The 19158-nt window shown below is 38.6% G+C and overlaps 2 protein-coding genes across 5 annotated transcripts in view; both read right to left on the bottom strand.

The window, feature by feature from the left end:
- Positions 1–12160, bottom strand: part of LOC114654923 (mitochondrial nicotinamide adenine dinucleotide transporter SLC25A51-like) — a 31817-nt gene extending 19657 nt beyond the window's left edge. For 2 of the 4 annotated variants that reach the window (XM_028805783.2, XM_051930053.1), the window contains exons 1-2: positions 11973–12160; positions 5862–6034 (exon numbers count right to left, since the gene is read on the bottom strand). The gene's annotated coding sequence lies outside the window, so the exon portion shown is untranslated. Of the gene's footprint in view, positions 1–5861; positions 6035–8019; positions 8092–11972 lie in introns of those variants that run through there. The other 2 variants (XM_028805781.2, XM_051930052.1) reach the window with 2 other exon arrangements.
- The window catches only part of LOC114654912 (baculoviral IAP repeat-containing protein 1-like), an 828238-nt gene that overhangs the window by 153853 nt on the left and 655227 nt on the right, over positions 1–19158 (bottom strand). The gene's annotated exons all lie outside the window — the stretch shown is intronic.

Here is a 19158-nt window from a genome sequence, read left to right as displayed (position 1 = left end):
TACGCCAGGGTATGAGCTACTGTGGAAATATGCGTGGCTTTACGCCAAGTTTAGGTTTTATACATCGCGATTTGAACGTGGAAACGTTCTTACGCAACATTTTTGTGCATACGCACCGTTTATACATGAGGTCCCAGATCTGAATCAAATAAAACACCTTTGGGACGTGGTAGAAAAGAAGATTTTCAGCAGGAAAGTGCAGCCGACAAATATGTACAAACTACATGATACACTCATACACAAATAAATATTTCCAGTATCTTGGGGAATCCATGCCATGAAGAATTGAATCTATTCTGACAGCAAAAGAAGGTACTACCCAGTGCTAGTATAGTGTTCTTAACAATTTGTTCAGTGAGTGTACATTATGTGCAATGTAACAAGTGTCAAGGAACAAAACTGGCATATTGACTAATACTTGCAAAGGGTTTGGCACAATCTACACTTGAAATGAGGAAGCCAAACAACTGGATACCTGCACTAAGTAACAATGTAGGTAGAGAGCTGATAGGGTTTATAAGCTCAATTTAAATATATGTCGCTACTCTCTGTCTTGCAAGGGATGCAAACAGTTAGCAGGGATACAATTGGGGGTTCAAGGCTGCTCTGAACCCCAAGTAGGAAAATATATTGTTGCCCAAGGAACACTGGACAATAGGATGGGACAGGGTGTAAAATTCTCAAGTTGATCTGTCATCCCCTTAAATATCTTTGATTATTATTGCCAGGCCTTCCTTTTCTGCAATTCCTGTAATTTTCAATTTGGCCACCGGGTGTCTTCATTAATAGTCTTGCACTTTAAAATGTACTCAATTGTCTCATTCTAATACAAAAAGGCAGATATTGATGAATTGGTGGCAAGAGAAAAAAAATCAACAGCACCAATTTGGCAAAGGTTTGGCTTCAAAGCAAAAGAGTATGGTAAGCCAAACGTTTTAACCAAATTTGTCAACCAAATAGTAAGCCTGCTGTGAAAAACTCAAAACTGACACATCTGCATACTATGCAAGTTTAGGCAAAACTTCTAACGCAAGCACTAAAGGTTAATTTCACCAACTGTTAATTATCATCCCTTTAGGATCTGGTAAAAGTACAAATAATAATAAGTAGGGCAGTGCCAAATGGGCTCAACATACCTCTGTCATTTATGTGAATGTTAATAAACTGGGATTTCTGTATGGAGTTTTGAAGCATAGTAAGTATTTTTTGTGTTAAGCCACATATGTCAGCCATCAAATCCTTCCAAACTTACCAGTACAGAAGGTGACCAGTTATAGCTTGGAGTAAAATTAAAAGTGGTACCCCTTTCGGTTGTAGTAGTCTGTGTCAATTTCTTTTGGTACAGTGATGGGGAATAGGTGACCAATCAATTTCACTGCCGCTCATAAATTTACAGGAATTGGTTCCCTTGTGGGAGACTTATATAAATGTAAGTAAGTATACATGGTGCTGATGGTCTACTGATGGTTTTCTTATTCTAAATTATTGATTAAGATGCCAAAGCCAGAAACAGTAGCTCACTCTTTATATACTTTTGAAAACTTCTCTTCTCAGAAAATAGCAGCATTATAAAACATCTTCTGACATTCTACCCTCTCATTTCTTTTCTTAATATGCCACAGATGGCTTTTTCCATGAGCCTTCATTATTAGAAAAAAAAAATAGTTAAAGCATATATTTATACAGAATACTAGCACACTCACTATGTTAAACCCAAAAAAACAGGAAGTGGTCAGATTTCTAATTTGCATTTATGATTAAGGAACATGTATTAGGAATGTTCCAAGTATAAATGTAATGTGTGTGCAATACATTTAAAGACCATCTGTATATGATCCCTGACTGCTAATATTGTCTAGGGGCAAACCATCTTATTTAATGCACGTTGAGTATTCCAAATCTGAAATGATGCAAAATCCAAAGTTTGAGTGCCAAAATGTGGAAAATTCCACAAAAGGGGTCTTTATTACTTTGCTTGTATTCGAGTGTGAAAATATGCATATGCCAAAAAGTGGATGTGAATAACATGTGCAGATTCTAAATGGATTTATATTTTCAGAGTGGGATAGGGACAAGTCCCTCATGAAGCTCAGAGCACCAAGAAGCTACAATCGACAATCTGCATTGAGCAGAATGGGCTGGGGTTACCCCGTGAAACATCAAGTGCAGCTTTGGCAACGAAACACAGTGTCCGAGCTTTGGCCCCCATGAAGTGACAAGATAACACATGTGCAGCAGTTCAAAAGAGCTGTCTGGAAGTGTTAAAATTACAGATGACTGATGCGGTAATGGAATGTCACTGCTTTGATTAACAAGATTAACAACAGCAGCTTCATTCTCACTAGGTGCCTTTATTGTAATATAAGTTCAGTAAAGTTCTCCAATTTCATTTGGAGAACTGGACACTGCTGCAAATTGCCTTTTTGCATTGGAAAATACATGTTATGTTTTATGTACTGTGTCTATCTCCACACCATATGAAAAATGAATGTAGCACCTCGGTTGGTCAATTTATGACTTCTAGCACATCGGGCATGATGTGAAGCTTGGTTTAGATGTTCCTGACCTGTCAACTAGTTTCCTGAAATGTGACAAAAAGTAGCCTATACTGACTAAACGGACGAAAAACAAAAAAAAAACCTCTTCAGTGCAAATACACAGCATTGGTCCTTCTTAAAAGGGAAATAAAATACAATTCACACAGCAAGGTCACCACTTTTGAGGTTTAATGTTTATCACATCAATGGCTATTATAAAATGGCTCATAGATATGAATTATTAGATGCCCGAGTAATCATTTAGCTGGGTTGGCTACATTTCCCTGCTCGATCAAGCCTATCCTGGAAATACCAAATGGAAGGCCAGAGAAAGAACTATACACATACACACTCCTACAAATCACACAGTGCAAATTTGGAATATCCATTTAATAAAACTAGCACATCACTGAGGATATGGGAAGAAACCCCCAGACATGGGAAGTACATGCAGATTCAACAAGGACAACAACCAGGCCTGGGAGTTGAAAGCAAGAGGCTGAACCCAAGGCCTCATATATGACATGATAAATTTGGTACAGTAGCTTTATGAAGTCTCTTCCAAAGTCTAAACATTTTATTAGTTTAATAAATATTGAGTGTGATTTTACACTTTATTAATTTTCCAATAAGAAGCTGTGGTACAATGAGGAAGGGGTCTATGGCAGTGTGTATTTGTTTTTAAAATGAAAACAGTGCAGCTCAGGTTTGGAAAGTGTGAGTGTGTGCGACACAGAAGCTGAGCGGACATGGGGTGTTGATGAGGAAACCTGCTGACTGCTCATTGATGTGCAGACTCAATCAGTTTAGCCAGATACCACAATAATACTCTGCAGGTTGTCATTAATGCACTTGCACACACAAGATGCTGGGATAAGAAAGAAAATGAAAAACAGAATGAAAGACTGGAGGTTAGACTGAGGAATTTCAGGATCATGGCAGAGCTAATGTGACACAGAGGAGGAATAGCGGTTATGGAAGAAGCTCCGTATGGAACTATGGAGCAACAGCACTCCAGGGTAGGGCTGCTTCTCCTGAGAAACGAAGTGAAGTGGGAGAAGCCAACCCCCTTCAATAAGTCCATGGACACTAAGAGAAACCGGTGGGAGAAGAAAGTAGTGCTCACAGGGTCCCCACAGACACCAAAGGGTGATGCTGGGAACACAAGCTCGTAAATGATTGTGCTTTCCAGCAGGTGTATCCTGCTGATGAGCAGAGGAGATGTAATTAACATTTATTTAGCACATTTTCATGCACAGGACGTAGCTCAAAGTGCTTCACAAGATGTCAGTGAAATAGTTACAAGAACAGACAAACTAAATTAGGTATCTATCTATTGCCAACACTGTTTCATCAAGGATTATTTATTGGGAGACACTTTACGTGCATTGTACTTTAATTTGGATGCTACCTTATTTGTTGTTGGAGAATAAAAGTACTAACCCCTTTTTGCACCACTCTTTTTGTTCTGTATCCTTAATCGCTCTAGTCGATCTCAGTTCATGACTATCTGTGCCCCAGTGTCAAGGTGGAAACGCCAGCTACAAGCAACCCAGGCATCACAGAAGCCAAGAGTACTTCACATACATACACATATAATTAAGCAAAAAACATTATCTAATTGTTTTAATCGAATACAGTCTGTTTAAACAGTATGCATATGACAGGTACAAATAGATGCATTGAATTCCTTTCAGCTCTGTGAAGCATGGGGCACAAATGCGCCCAAATTAACAATTTTGCCACTTAAACTACAAAGGCAAGGTATAAAAAATGCCCACAAAATTACACGTGGTAAATTACTAATTATGTCAATGTCACACTGAAACACAACCTTTAACATTCCAATTCCATCTACTGTCTGCTTTTTACTGCTTCTTCTTCTTACAGCTTGGTCAAACTGACTGTGTAAACACTGTACTTTGTAAAATGGACTACTTTATTGTACAACTGGCTACTGTAAAACCTGCTACAAACACAGGCATTGTTAAGAAAATTCTAGCTTTTTTTGAAAAAATATAAAAAACAAATTACTTTTCATAAGTCAGAGATATTTACAAAAGATTTAACACTTTAAATACAATCAGACATAAAAAGTATTTCAAGGAGTTTTTTTGTGGCAATCACAGTAATGGAATTGTCGAGTTTATATTATGTTTACATTCCACTTCCTGCTGTTTAGCATTATTGCCAAGAAGCCTATTAAAAGAGATTGTAGTCACTATTTCCTCAGATAGTCTGTAATATTAATCAGATTAAGAACAGCCTGGTTTCATTAGCCCTCTGGTCAGTTTAGGTAAAAAATCTAGCAGTGCTTTTTGACTATAACATGAACTTTACAGTACACATCACTTGAACAATGTCACTTCAACAGGACTTTGTCATGTACATAATACAACTACAGCAAGATCTTCACTTTTATTTGCAAATACAGAATGACTGACTGGTGAATGTTTTTTGTAAATACTGCACTTGTGTCCTGTATATTTTAGAACAGATCACAATCACCTTTTATTAGTTTAAAGGGACCTACATGGTTCTTGTTAAAATTTCTTATGTTCAATAAGTAATAATTGTACTGTACTTTTGACAGCAAAGACCCTATAAACTCATATATTAAAGGCTGTCTAGCTCTATCAGCCCAAAAGTGATCTTTATTATTGCTGTGCTTCCTTTGTAGAAATTCCATTAATTTCAAATGGGTATTATGGACCCAGACTGTGGAATGCTTTGCTGCAGCAGTTAAAGCTACTAAATAGAGGAGTGCCTCTTATGTCTAATTTAAAAACTTTTAACAAAAAAAAAAAACAAAAAAACAATCTCTACTCTGTCTATCTATATAGACATTTTTTAATTACTGTTTTTAAGTCTTCTAAAAGTGGTAGTACATATCAGTTGCAATATAAAATTACATTAAGCAATGCCAATCAGCAACTGACAAAGCTAAAGATGGCTTGGTCTTCCAACTTCCATTCAGAAAAAGTTCATAAGTCATTCAATACCTGCTTAGAATTATGTCTTACAGTTCCATATAAATGTTAAATAATAAAAACTTTCTTTAATGCTATTAACACAAAACTATTAATGAGTACAACATATATTAAAATAACTACATAAAAATAGAAAAATGCATTAATAACAACACAATGCAAAATGCCCAATGAGCAAACCCAGTTCACAGTATCAGAAAATGAGAAAATTAACACTTCAGCTATGTGTTTTGGCTTACCTGCTGGCTACACTAAATTAAGTGATATAAGCTCATAAAAAGGGAGCAAAAAAAACTGACAACAAAAAATCGATTTAATAAAAACATTGGTTTACCAGGCATTGCTGCAAAGACTTTCGAACAGATTCTAAGAGCTGGTATTTGTTCCTGATTGACATGATTCTCATGGAGTGCACTTCAAGATGATTCTCTCCTTTCTGCCATTGCTGTTATTGTGCATGCTTTTATCAGCATATATACTGTTCCAGTAACATGACAGAAGGCTCGTCTAAGGAAAACAGGAGGCACAGGACAGTTATTTAGATTAAAAAAAAAAGTAATATGTAAAAAGACTATGGGAAAATCTCCAGAAAGAATGAGATTATACACATTGAACCCTTAATACATACCATCAATTACAGTAAAAACTTGATTAACCATCAAGGCCCAAAAGAAAAAAAAAATTGTACACACCAGCGCCTATTACTGTACTACTATTGCCATGTGGTACGTTGTGAGCCACACACACTGAAAAAACTCTTCCTTGTGCTAGTGGGTAGTGTTCTTCCTCAGCACCACGTCACAGTGTCAGTGATTTACCTTCTCTTTTAACAACGTTTCACAGCTTTTTTTTCCTCTTTTGTTATAATTAATCTACTATATATCGTTATGGCCAATAAGCATGTGGTGTTGGAATTGTCACAAAAAATTTAAATTATTAGACGTTTACAAAAGAATGAAAGTGCTTCAAGTATTGCTTCAATTTACAGAGTAGAATAAACAACAGTGAGTGACATAAAGCGTGACGCTGACAAAATTGAAAAACGTGTTGAAAACGGAAGCCACTGACAGTAATGTTATTCTATATTAATGTTAATGTTCTTCAGTATTGTAATTTTGTTTTAAAAAGCTGTTATATTATGGTTTGTGTATTGTGACATGCAGGCAGCCTGTGATGCGCTATGCAGGAGCAGAAAGAGTGGAATGAAAGCTTTAAGTGATGGGACTGGGTGAAGGGCTTCTGTTCTGTAAAGGGTGGGCATGCCTCTTAGGAGATGAGTGACAAGAGATGTTAGGAGAAAAAGGAAGGTGCAATGGAAGGAAGTTTTGAGTATAGAGTCAGGAGACAATAAGCAGGAGTGTCTGAGGTATATAAAAAAAAAAGATAATGTTAAGTGGCAGGAGATTGATAGGGGAAACTTTCTTTAATTGTTTGGAGGTATACACTGTTACCCAGACCAAACAGGGGACCACTTGCTATGGAATGAAGACTCCAAGTGAAACATAGAAAACTTCAGTACCTCCGAGTTGTATTTGTTTATTAAGCTGGTCATTACAATATTGTATGAATTTTGTTAATATAGTTTTGTTTTGTTAATAAATGACTATTTGTTAAATCAACCTACTGTCTATCATTTTTAAAGTACCTGTTCTGTTATCCATCTTTTCTCTTATCCATTACATCCTCGGTCGCGACCCTTGACAGGTAATCAAGGTTTTACCGTACTTTTAAAGTATTTTAGTTTCTTCCTCTAAGAAAATGCCTTGCATTTTTAAGACTACATGGATTTATTCAATTTGCTTCTAATGCAAATTTTTTATTTTATTTCATTTTCAGTTTCAGTTTGTTTTAGGGGTCGGGTAAGGGCAAGACTTGCTCTTTCTTTACAAAAATGCAGAACTAAATTCTGCAATCGATCTCATGACTGTGGCAAATAAAGAGAACTAGTCCTGGTAAATGTTGACAAGGGGTGGGGGGACTCTTAAATTCTAGTTAGAAATTCCATGATAGCGCAATACTTGCTTTTCTTCTTTTTAGTATCCATATTGATTTGATCCTAAGATATACACTACACACCACAGATACTGGTAACTTTAATTTACATTTTAGTACCCAGAAGCTAATTACATAAGATAAACTCTATTAATCCTAAGGGGAAATTCACATACATAAAAATACAAAGATACAGATTCATAGGACATCTCAAGTCATTTACAAAATCCACACTGTAGATTATTACTTTTACTTTCAAGTTCAAAAATGTTTGATACCTGCCTTATTTTACATAAAATGTGCACTGCATGTATGTACTATGTCCAAACTGCTACTTAAAAGGAGCATGTGTATACAGGTATATCACAATAAAAAAAAATCAGATACTCAGTGTACTACTACTCTCTGTCTTATATGTTATTTCTTAATAAATTAAAACAAGGCATAACGTTAAACACTGCTTAAGCCTACCTTTAACTTACAACTGCTTTTTCTCTTACCTTACACTTTAGTTGCAGTAGCCTCCTTAGCGTTATGTGAAAAAACAAGCCAAAAATGTTGACATTTTTTTCAACAAGAAAATATAAGTGTAACAAAAACATGTAAATACTAAAACATCAACATAAATATAGTAGGAGGGGTATGCCTAGTGTCTACTGCTGTGATGATGCAGATTCAGTACATGTCCTTCATGTGACAGATTTTGAAACTGTCACTAACACACAGCATGATGTTGCACTGGGTCAGTAGGGCCATGTTTCTATGCACACTTCATATTTATATATATATATATATATATATATATATATATATATATATATATATATATTTGTTGTTGCTTGTACTTCAGAGAGTAGAATGTCAGTGCCTGATCCGGATGATCGACGCATCCACTGTATTATTGTCAGCTACCACAGTACAAGACTTCGTGACTTCCACATTTCTCTTGACATGAACATTGACACTTGCTGCACTACAAATAATGCTTAAGGGGTGAATGCTTTTCCTGTCCTTCCACTTCATCAATCATTTTACCTTGCTGCCACTCTGAACCTTCTTGCGACCAAATTCATCAGGCTTATCACAGAGGTTCGGTCATACAATTCCATATGCAACGCACTATCCATGTCAATGTCTGATGACCAAATTACATTATATTCACTATCCCTTGATTCACCTATTGATTCAATTTCAGTCTCTTTTACATGCCACTGTGTGTTCTGGTTGAAGGCTCCACCTTACATCAGAATACTGATGATTTACCAAAGAGTAAGAAAACACATTCATTATTTTATGGAAGCATGTTATTTTATCCACTAGATGGCAACATAATACCGTTCTGAGTGTTGTTTGGGCTTAACACTTTACATAGGATCATAACTGCTTAACCCAAAAAGACACTCAGGGTTAACGCCAAATGCTGTTGCATTTTACATATACTGTATGCTAAATCGAAAAAGGAATTAAAAAAGGCAAAGCTGTTGCTAAACCATTGGATAAATTGTCTTAAATTACTTGAGCAAATCAACCTCTATTTCTTTTCTCTGTCTGTATCCAATGAAATACAGCAAATGTAAAAATCCTTGCAATTATAGGTTCAGTTATTTATATTATTAGTGTTAATTTGTTTTGACAATTGTCTGAGCATGTATGGAAATCTTCTCGATAAATTGGCTGATACAAGTGTGTTCAGTATGTGCTCTGTGATCAACAGGTTTCCCTTTGTTAAAGACTGGTGCCACTGTAGACTGTTGGCTGCACACAAATCTTACTGAAAATGAGAAAACTGGGCAAGAAAGCAGATTTAGCAACTGTAAATTTAGGTAGTAAGCAGGTTAGCAAAAACTACTATTGCCATTAGTAACAATGTACTATATTAAAATAAAAAGGGATCATTAAAGGGTTAAAATATTAAGTGTCATTTCACTCTAAAGTTCTCTTGGTCACACATGATAGAGAATGGCACAGATGACAGAGTTTTTTTTATACTGAAGGAATAGTTTATCACGAGTGAATCCTTAATGGGACAACATCTTACTAAGGAAGGAATAAATGTAACCAATCTGCCCACATTTTGGGGAGATTGTTTCTGTGACTTTCACACCATCTGTCTGTGCATAAGAATATATATGAAACTACATACGTAATTTCCTATCCTTTTCTGACACTAAGAAGCTTGTTCATGCTTTCATCACATTCCACAATGACTTCTGTAACTCTCTATCGGCAGGTGCCCCTTCTACTCTATTATCTCAGCTCCATCTGGTTCAAGTGTCCTCACTCAGACTCACAACAGTCAGCACATAATGCGTATGCTGCAACCAGACTTTGGAATGACCTCTCTAAAGTCAACAGATCTGCTCACTCAATAATTTTTTTAAAAGGCAAGTTACAGTAGTGGAGAAGCCATTAACTTACACCAAATCCTTACATCTTCTCTCAATTCTCACCCTATATCCTCATCCTTATGCTGATACTCTGTGTTAATCCAGAAGCCTGAGTTTCAATTATTTATATTTTTATACAGTACAGAATAGTATGTTACTGATGGTGTGTTTTCTATTTCTTCTCTGCTGAATACATTTTAAATATTTGTGAAAGTTGGAAATAGATATACAACATTGTGCATCATTTTTAAAAAAATTCTAAAACCCACTTTTTTTAACGTTGCCTTTTTAAGCTACATTTCATTTCTACTCCTGATAAACTGCATATATACACATAGAAATATCAAATTCTACAATTAATTTGCCATCATTATTAATCTCTACTTTTCTTCTGCTTTCTTTTCTAATTTTTCTGTGATGAGATGTTTTGCACCACCAGCACTTGATCAAAGTGCGTGCAGCCATTGGTGATGTATGAATGAAAGCAGATTTCCCAACTTTCCATGAGACGAAGCCTAAAAAACAATATGGAACCACTTAAGTTCATTTATGTAAGGTAGACTGCCCAATGGAAACTGGGGGGTTGTTTGGCCTTGAACCCTGCAGATTGTTTTTTTCCTAATTTTTTTCTGTGCTCTTGGCCATATGACCTTATCATTGGATTTAGAGACTTAAGATCAATTCTATATACTGTACAAGGACTATTTTTTCATGTGTTTATTTGTCTGTTATTATTCTTACCCAATTTGTTTTTTCTTTGCATGTAACTACTTCTTTGGCATCTTGTAAAGCACTTTGAGCTATATCCTGCATGTTAAAATGTGATACAGAGATAAATGCTGTTGATGTGATGGAACATTATGAATAATTTTATTTGCATTTATGAACACAAATATAACAATATGCTAATTGATTACCGCTATGCAAAATTAAACTAATAAAGTAAGGCTAATATATGCCTGTGCTCCCTAGTCTACCCACATATCATCCAGCAGTTATTCCCATCTTACTCTGGAATATGCAGACAAATACTGCAGTTGAATAAGTACGATTCAATATATGGATGGAAGAATACGTGCAGCAATCAGTCAAGAAATCAGACAAGTGTATATTTCTGAATAAAACCACGGGATTTACGTGAATAAAAATGTTACATGTTGAACTGGTTAGTAATTCTGATTGTTCGTGAAGCCCAAATGGACTGATGTGCAAGCCAATTCGAATATTTATTGATCCTCGAGCTCCTTTTTTTAAGATGTATTCAGACACCTTCTGCCACGTACACAATCCGTTCCGACTAATACACTTCTCTATCGTAGTTTCAGACTTAGTTTATGACCTGCACCGCTTAACTGTTTAAACATACAAATTAAAACCTAGGGGACTCGCCGCTCAAGCTTATTACAACCCTGCACCGCCGCCCTCATGGTGTTTATTTGTTTACGCGAGTCGAGATTTCCCTTTCAGGCCACACTCTCGTATTACAGGTTTCCTTCCGTCTTACCGTCCACACTTCTCCATCTGCAGGCAGGTACCGGCCGCAGAGCTCTCTCAGGCGGGATAACCAGCGGTCTCAGCAAAACGAAGGCCCCCACCTTGACATTGAAAGAAGGCCGTCGCCCATATCGAAATCCGTAAGTAACGCGGTTAGTCGCGCCCTGTCCCTGGGGATGCCCACTATAAATACTCTTGTTAGGGGCCTGAGTGATGGCAGGGCGACGTACAGTAGACTCGGTAATACACAACACATTCAAGCGCAAGTGTTTGTTGGCGTCGTCATTTCTCATGCCAGTAAAGGGGGCTGAAGCAGCTGTCGCCGTCTAACCGCCGCCGCCCCCCCCCCCATGATAAAGGTAAACGCAAAGGCGCCCATTTAATGACTGACATCTCGACGTAGGCCGAAGCGACTCGTGGGCACTGGAGGTCGCGGAGGCCTCACGCGCAGCCCCACCAGCAGTGCTCCTCCTGAATGTCCTTTTCACGTGCAGAGTGTAAAACCTGCAGCGCCCACGCCGAATGTGTCTTAATTTAAAGCAATAATAAAGAGAACTCATGCATCCTCTTACCCGAACTCAGGGGCGTGCGCGAGATGGCAGACGTCCTTTTGCGTCGAATGCTGGACGGCGTCTGCGAGTGACGTTTTCGTTTCAACTTCCATTCGCGGCGGCTCTTTTAAATGACTTTAGACTTAAGACTTTAGTTCCTCCTGCGTCGGGCGGCGCATTGGGCGCCAAGCTATCGCAATAGAGCAGCAATGGCCTCGGCTTGGAAGGAAAAAAAAAACAAAAAACACGAAGCTGAAGCCAAGAGATGGCCTCGGGCGATAGGTGTTTATTATATATGTACCGAGGCTGTAATTCATTGCAGTTCAATGCGAGAGTATTTATCACCGTTGATTACACTTTAAAAGTAAATCCATGTTTTATTGCAGCGTTATATCAGTCGAACTACTGTCTGCAGGCTACAAGAAACGGTAAAAATGTAATTAAACAGATTGATGCACATCAAAATTTCAATATTTTATGGCACTTGCCAACAAACAGTCAGACATAGGTAACACTAGCTGAGCAGATTATTTGGACCACTATACTAATACTGGTGGTCTCCTTCTATGCTCAAAACAGCCCATTTCGTAGTTGCATGGAGTCCCACAAGATGTTGGAATCATTTCTTTGAGATTCTGGTCCATGTTGACATGATTGCATCACGCAATGTCTGCAGATCTGTCTGCTGCACATTCATGCTGTGAATCTTCCAATCTACCTGAAGAACACTGAACTCATTGTCATGTTCATGAATCCAGTATGAGATGACTTTTACTTTGTGATATCGTGCATTGTCACACTGAAAGCAGCCATTAGAAGATGAGTAAATTGTGGCCATTGAGGAATAGTATTAATAATACATACTTGTATAGCATCCTTTTCATGGTCAAAAGAAATTCAGAAAGAACAACACAGCATATACAACATTGAAAAAAAAATCTGACAAAATGTAGATGAATACAAGAAACATCCATCCATCCAACCATTTTCCAACCTGCTGAATCCGAACACAGGGTCACGGGAGGTCTGCTGGAGCCAATCTCAGCCAACACAGGGCACAAGGCAGGAACCAATCCCGGGCAGGGTGCCAACCCACCGCAGGACACACACAAACACACCCACACACCAAGAATATAAGAAACTGAAAGCTTTGAATTAGATAATAAACCAGAATAAAAATAAAAATACTACAACAGAGACAAATAACACAATTTGTGATACAAACACAAATCATCCTGAGCACCTTAATTGACAGAAAGGATAAACTGAAAGTAGGGTCGCAATGTCAGGGTAAGTTAAATGCCATCTTGAACAAATTAGTTTCAAGTTATTTTTTTAAAAAAAAGCATAAATTGAGGTAGCTGATCTCACGAATTTAGGGAGGTCATATAAAAGTTAAGGTGCAGTCACGCATATAGCACATGTTAGTTTGGGGCACAACGGGATTGCGGGAATCAGATCTTAGTGGGCAGACAGAAGCATAATGATGGAGGAGGTTACTGATGTAGTCATGTGCAAGACCATTTAAGGCTTTACAGGTTACTACTACCGTACCTGTCACAGTTAATTAAATATTTACTATCGCTTGTTCTACATGTACCAGCAGTGCCCTTACTCTGTATTTGGGGCCCTGTGAAAGGAGCCAGCCACCATTACTCCGGGAGCCAGAGTTGTGAGGTGGTGGACAAAGCTTGCTGGAGGAAAAGAGAAGGCAGAGAGCAAGGAAGAGAAAGGTTTTTATGCTGTTTGTGCTTGAACTGTGCGGTTTCCCACAACGAAAAAAAATAAATAAAAACGTGTGAACTGAACTTGTGTCCTGCATCTGTGTCGGGTTTGGACAAAAGGAGCACCCTCTGCAGACCACTATATTATATATATCAATCAGAGGGTAATCCTCTGGGCTCTTTTCAGGTGTGTACTGACACTGACTAGGAGGGGATGCATTCAAGTGGCCCAAGAAGAGTTATTAAACCCGCTCCTTCTGGTCCACTGACAATTAAGGCTCCACCGTGCATAAGTAATGGTCAGATACCGAACAGAGGAGGTGAGAGATGGAATGATCCCACTGTAAAGAAAAATGTTAGTGTTATTCATGGCTGCCTCTTCTGTTTTCAGTTTTGATGCATTCGTGCAGTGTTTTTGTTCTGCATTAAGAAGTAAACTGAGGCAACCAGGTTGGTATCCCAACTTTTTTCACGATTTTAGAGTCTGTGTGTGTGTGTATATAATTATATATATATATATATATATATATATACACATACATACATACACACAGCGCATCACTTTTTCCACATTTTGTTATGTTACAGCCTTATTCCAAAATGGATTAAATTCATTTTTTTCCTCAGAATTCTGCACACAACACCCCATAATGACAACGTGAAAAAAGTTTACTTGAGATTTTTGCAAATTTATTAAAAATAAAAAAACTGAGAAATTCCATGTACATAAGTATTCACAGCCTTTGCTCAATACTTTGTCGATGCACCTTTGGCAGCAATTATAGTCTCAAGTCTTGTTGAATATGATGCGACAAGCTTGGCACACCTATCCTTGGCCAGTTTCACCCATTCCTCTTTGCAGCACCTCACAAGCTCCATCAGGTTGGATGGGAAGCGTTGGTGCACAGCCATTTTAAGATCTCTCCAGAGATGTTCAATCGGATTCAAGTCTGGGCTCTGGTTGGGCCACTCAAGGACATTCACAGAGTTGTCCTGAAGCCACTCCTTTGATATCTTGGCTGTGTGCTTAGGGTCGTTGTCCTGCTGAAAGATGAACCGTCGCCCCAGTCTGAGGTCAAGAGCGCTCTGGAGCAGGTTTTCATCCAAGATGTCTCTGTACATTGTTGCAGTCATCTTTCCCTTTATCCTGACTAGTCTCCCAGTTCCTGCCACTGAAAAACATCCCCACAGCATGATGCTGCCACCACCATGCTTTGCTGTAGGGATGGTGCCTGGTTTCCTCCAAACGTGACGCCTGGCATTCACACCAAAGAGTTCAATCTTTGTCTCATCAGACCAGACAATTTTCTTTCTCATGGTCTGAGAGTCCTTCAGGTGCCTTTTGGTAAACTCCAGGCGGGCTGCCATGTGCCTTTTACTAAGGAGTGGTTTCCGTCTAGCCACTCTACCATACAGGTCTGACTGGTGGGTTGCTGCAGAGATGGTTGTCCTTCTGGAAGGTTCTCCTCTCTCCACAGATAACCTCTGGAGCTCTGACAGAGTGACCATCGGGTTCTTGGTCACCTCCCTGACTAAGGCCCTTCTCCCCCGATTGCTCAGTTTAGATGGCCAGCCAGCTCTAGGAAGAGTTCTGGTGGTATCGAACTTCTTCCACTTACGGATGATGGAGGCCACTGTGCTCATTGGGACCTTCAAATCAGCAGAAATTTTTCTGTAACCGTCCCCAGATTTGTGCCTCGAGACAATCCTGTCTCAGAGGTCTACAGACGATTCCTTTGACTTCATGCTTGGTTTGTGCTCCGACAATAACTGTCAACTGTGGTACTTTATATAGACAAGTGTGTGCTTTTCCAAATCATGTCCAATCAACTGAATTTACCACAGGTGGGCTCCAATTAGGCTGCAGAAACATCTCAAGGATGATCAGGGGAAACAGGATGCACCTGAGCTCAATTTTGAGCTTCATGGCAAACGCTGTGAATACTTATGTACATGTGCTTTCTCAATTTTTTTATTTTTAATAAATTTGCAAAAACCTCAAGTAAACTTTTTTCACGTTGTCATTATGGGGTGTTGTGTGTAGAATTCTGAGGAAAAAAATGAATTTAATCCATTTTGGAATAAGGCTGTAACATAACAAAATGTGGAAAAAGTGATGTGCTGTCAATACTTTCCAGATGCACTGTAGATTATACTGTATATATACACACACGCATATATACATACATACACATAATTGCTTCCACTGTATATACTGCACAGTGGAAATATGGCATTTGCTCCTCTTTACAAGGTCTAGTGTGTGTTCTCAATCTTTACAAACTGTTTTAATTCAAAACTTAAGTTTGTTGTAGTGGCATTTTGATTTGGTGTCATTGCTGTTAAATCCATCCATCCATCCTCTTACGCTTATCCGAAGTCGGGTCGCGGGGGCAGCAGCTTGAGAAGAGATACCCAGACTTCCCTCTCCCCGGCCACTACTTTTAGCTTTTCCGGGAGAATCCCGAGGCATTCCCAGGTCAGCCGGGAGACATGGTCCCTCCAGCGTGTCCTGGGGCCTCCCCCCAGTTGGACGTGCCCGGAACACCTCAGCAGGGAGGCATCTTGATCAGATGCCCGAGCCACCTCATGTGACTCCTCTCGATGCAGAGGAGCAGCAGCTCTACTCTGAGCCCCTCCCGGATGACTCTTGCTGTTAAATGCACCCTTTATTTTAGTCTTTCTAGTTAGTTTTAGTACTAAGGTGTTGTACTGTGTTTGCCATTATGGATGTAGTGAGAAGTCAAGCAAAATGACACCTTTTATTGGCTAACTAGAAAGATTACAATATGCAAGTTTTCGAGGCAACTTGGGCCCCTTCTTCAGGCAAGATGTAATGCAGAAACTGGGCGTTTCCCTGTGTTTATACAGACACTAGGACAGATATGACATTGGAAAACCTTTAAGTGAGACACAAGTGTGTATGGTTGGATTCCTTTCGCTATAAGATTTTCCTTTTTGCATTTATTTAAGAAGATGTTGCTGTCCATGTGTGCCAGTTTCTTCCACTGAGTCAATTCCATGTAGTAACCCATTTATGTTTTAGTAATAAGCGAGTGAGAAATTCTTTGTGTGTCTTTCCAATAATTTTTTGCAGTAGTGCATAAAAACAAAACCATTAAAGAATGGACATTTATTTTAGAAGGACATTGTAGCATTAATCACCTCAAAGCAGAAAGTGACAGACCAGCTGTTGCATAATTCTGCAAAGAAATTACTGAATTTTAGAAGTTGTTTTATGTACAAGACAAATTACTGTATATAGCAGGCAGTACAAATAAAGCAAATTGATGGAGTATCATTTATAGCAGTTTTCAATTTAGAAACTAGGAGACATGGTAAGCTAGGCTACTGACCTTCTACCTGGATAGGGTTAAGCACTTGGGTGTCAATGCTCTTATCTTTTCACCAACTTCAAATTGTTAATGTGAAGTCTCATAAAGGTCTGGCCAAAGCAGGTCATCCTTGAATTAGGAAGTGACCCCAGCGAGAGGTGTTTAAAGGGGCATCAGGCCATAAAGTATAACTTGATTGCATATTTGGGGTCAGTGAAGGCAGGTGAGCCATCTATTGGAAGGATACAGAAATAATGTTCACTTTTGTTCCTTTCCTGTTAACTATGCTACAAAATGCACACCAGTTGAAACTTATGCAGTGATGCTATGAAGGGCACAGAGTTCTAGCAAAATATTGAATGAGCTTCATACCTACCAGTCAGTCACTCATCTTCAAATTAGACTAGACCCATTGCATTGTAATCCAGTACCACAAACTTAGCACCTTTTATTTTTTTCGTAGGGTATTGCCTTACCATTATGATTCTCCTTCCACTAGTTAATAACCTTAAGTACTATACAAGTTGTCGTCCCCCCCCCCCCCCCTCCCGCCGCCGTACCAAGACAACAAAAATCTGGAATTGTCATGAATATCCAATGTTACTAAGAATTTTCAAAACCATATGTTGAAGCATAATCCTGCCCAATTCTTTATGGTGAATGGGGTTCAGGTCCCCCCCCCCCCCCCCCCCGACAGCTTCAGGTACAAAACAGGAACCAACTTTGAAGGGGCTGCTAGTCCATCAAAGGGCACAACGAAGCACAAACCTACACTCATTCATGGGGCACCAATTCAGAGGCAACAGTTAACTTAATACACATTTGTGACATGTGGAAGTACCCAGGTGAAAACCCATAAAGACAGTGAGAATGTGCAAACTCTACAGACTAAGGCCAGGTCTGAATTTGAACTAAGGAATTGTGAGACAGCAATGGCAACCCCTAACGTGGCAGAACAGTAATGCACGAGTTAACTGGCATTGCAAAACTAGCCAAACATGTGAGTGCATGCTATGCAACAGACTGGCACCTCATCCAAGTCTGGTTCCAGTCTTGCGCCCAATTCTGCTGAAAGAGGCTCTAAGCCCTATGACTCTGAACTGGAGTAGGCAGGTAAGTGTCTTAGAATATTACCATTTTACATTTAGATACTGCATGCAAGTGTAAAGAAATTTAAAAAAAGAGTAAAGCACACAAAACAAAAAAATGTATTCAAGTAAAAAATGGCATCTGCAGAGCTTCAAGATACAAATTCAAAGAATAGTTTGGTAAAAAAAAAAGCCTGTATAAAATACCTATGAAAGTGCACAAGCCATTTAATAAAGTATGCAAATTGGTTTATCAATACAAATCAAGACTATAAAATTAAGTGGAGCTCTATTCAGACCAAGAGCTTACGAGTCAACATTTATAACAGTGTCTCCCTGCTACAAATAGACTACATTAGAAGGAAGAGATTGAGCTCTTCTGGAATGGAGAGTAATTTTACAAAAACTAGCAACCTAATCTGAAGTAAAATGTGTCCAGTGATTATTAAGGACTTTTCCCATAACACAGCTGCCATGTCCCCAAATTAGACCAATACATTATGGTCAATTAACTACTCACACACAATACATTTTGAAGAGTATATGTCTAAGACTTCCTGATGCTACCTTTGAACAGTTTACATCACTTCAAAGATGTATTTGTAAAGAAGTAAACAAACCCACGGTTAATCACTCTTGTGCGTTTTATACACTTTACTGGGCTGTCCAGTTGAAACATTTCCAGTGGGGGGTTGTCCATCAGAGACCATCATAGAGAGATGCAGATTAAACTTACCTCAGTGAAAGGAAACCATGCAATGAGCATATAAAACATCTTCAATCCAAAGCAGAGAAGATTTTGCCCAAATTCTATCTGTATATGCATTCAAAATCTGGAAAATGTGGGTGTGGAAGTTGAAAACTTGTCGGACAAGACAATAGCAATCCTGAAGACCGGATTTTACGATGTGGGAGTCTTTTGCCAGTGGTTCAGATCTCCATTTTGTCACTTTCAGGGGAGGATGGAGAGGATTGCTTTAAATGTCCCAAAAGGTAAAACTCCCAATGACTGGTCTAACCATCCCAAAAAAAAAAAAAAAAAAAGTCCTTCCTTCTGTAC

This window comes from Erpetoichthys calabaricus, chromosome 7 (assembly GCF_900747795.2).
Source record: "Erpetoichthys calabaricus chromosome 7, fErpCal1.3, whole genome shotgun sequence".
In the NCBI taxonomy this organism is placed as follows: Eukaryota; Metazoa; Chordata; class Cladistia; order Polypteriformes; family Polypteridae; genus Erpetoichthys; species Erpetoichthys calabaricus.
This window is presented reverse-complemented; position numbering and strand designations above follow the sequence as displayed.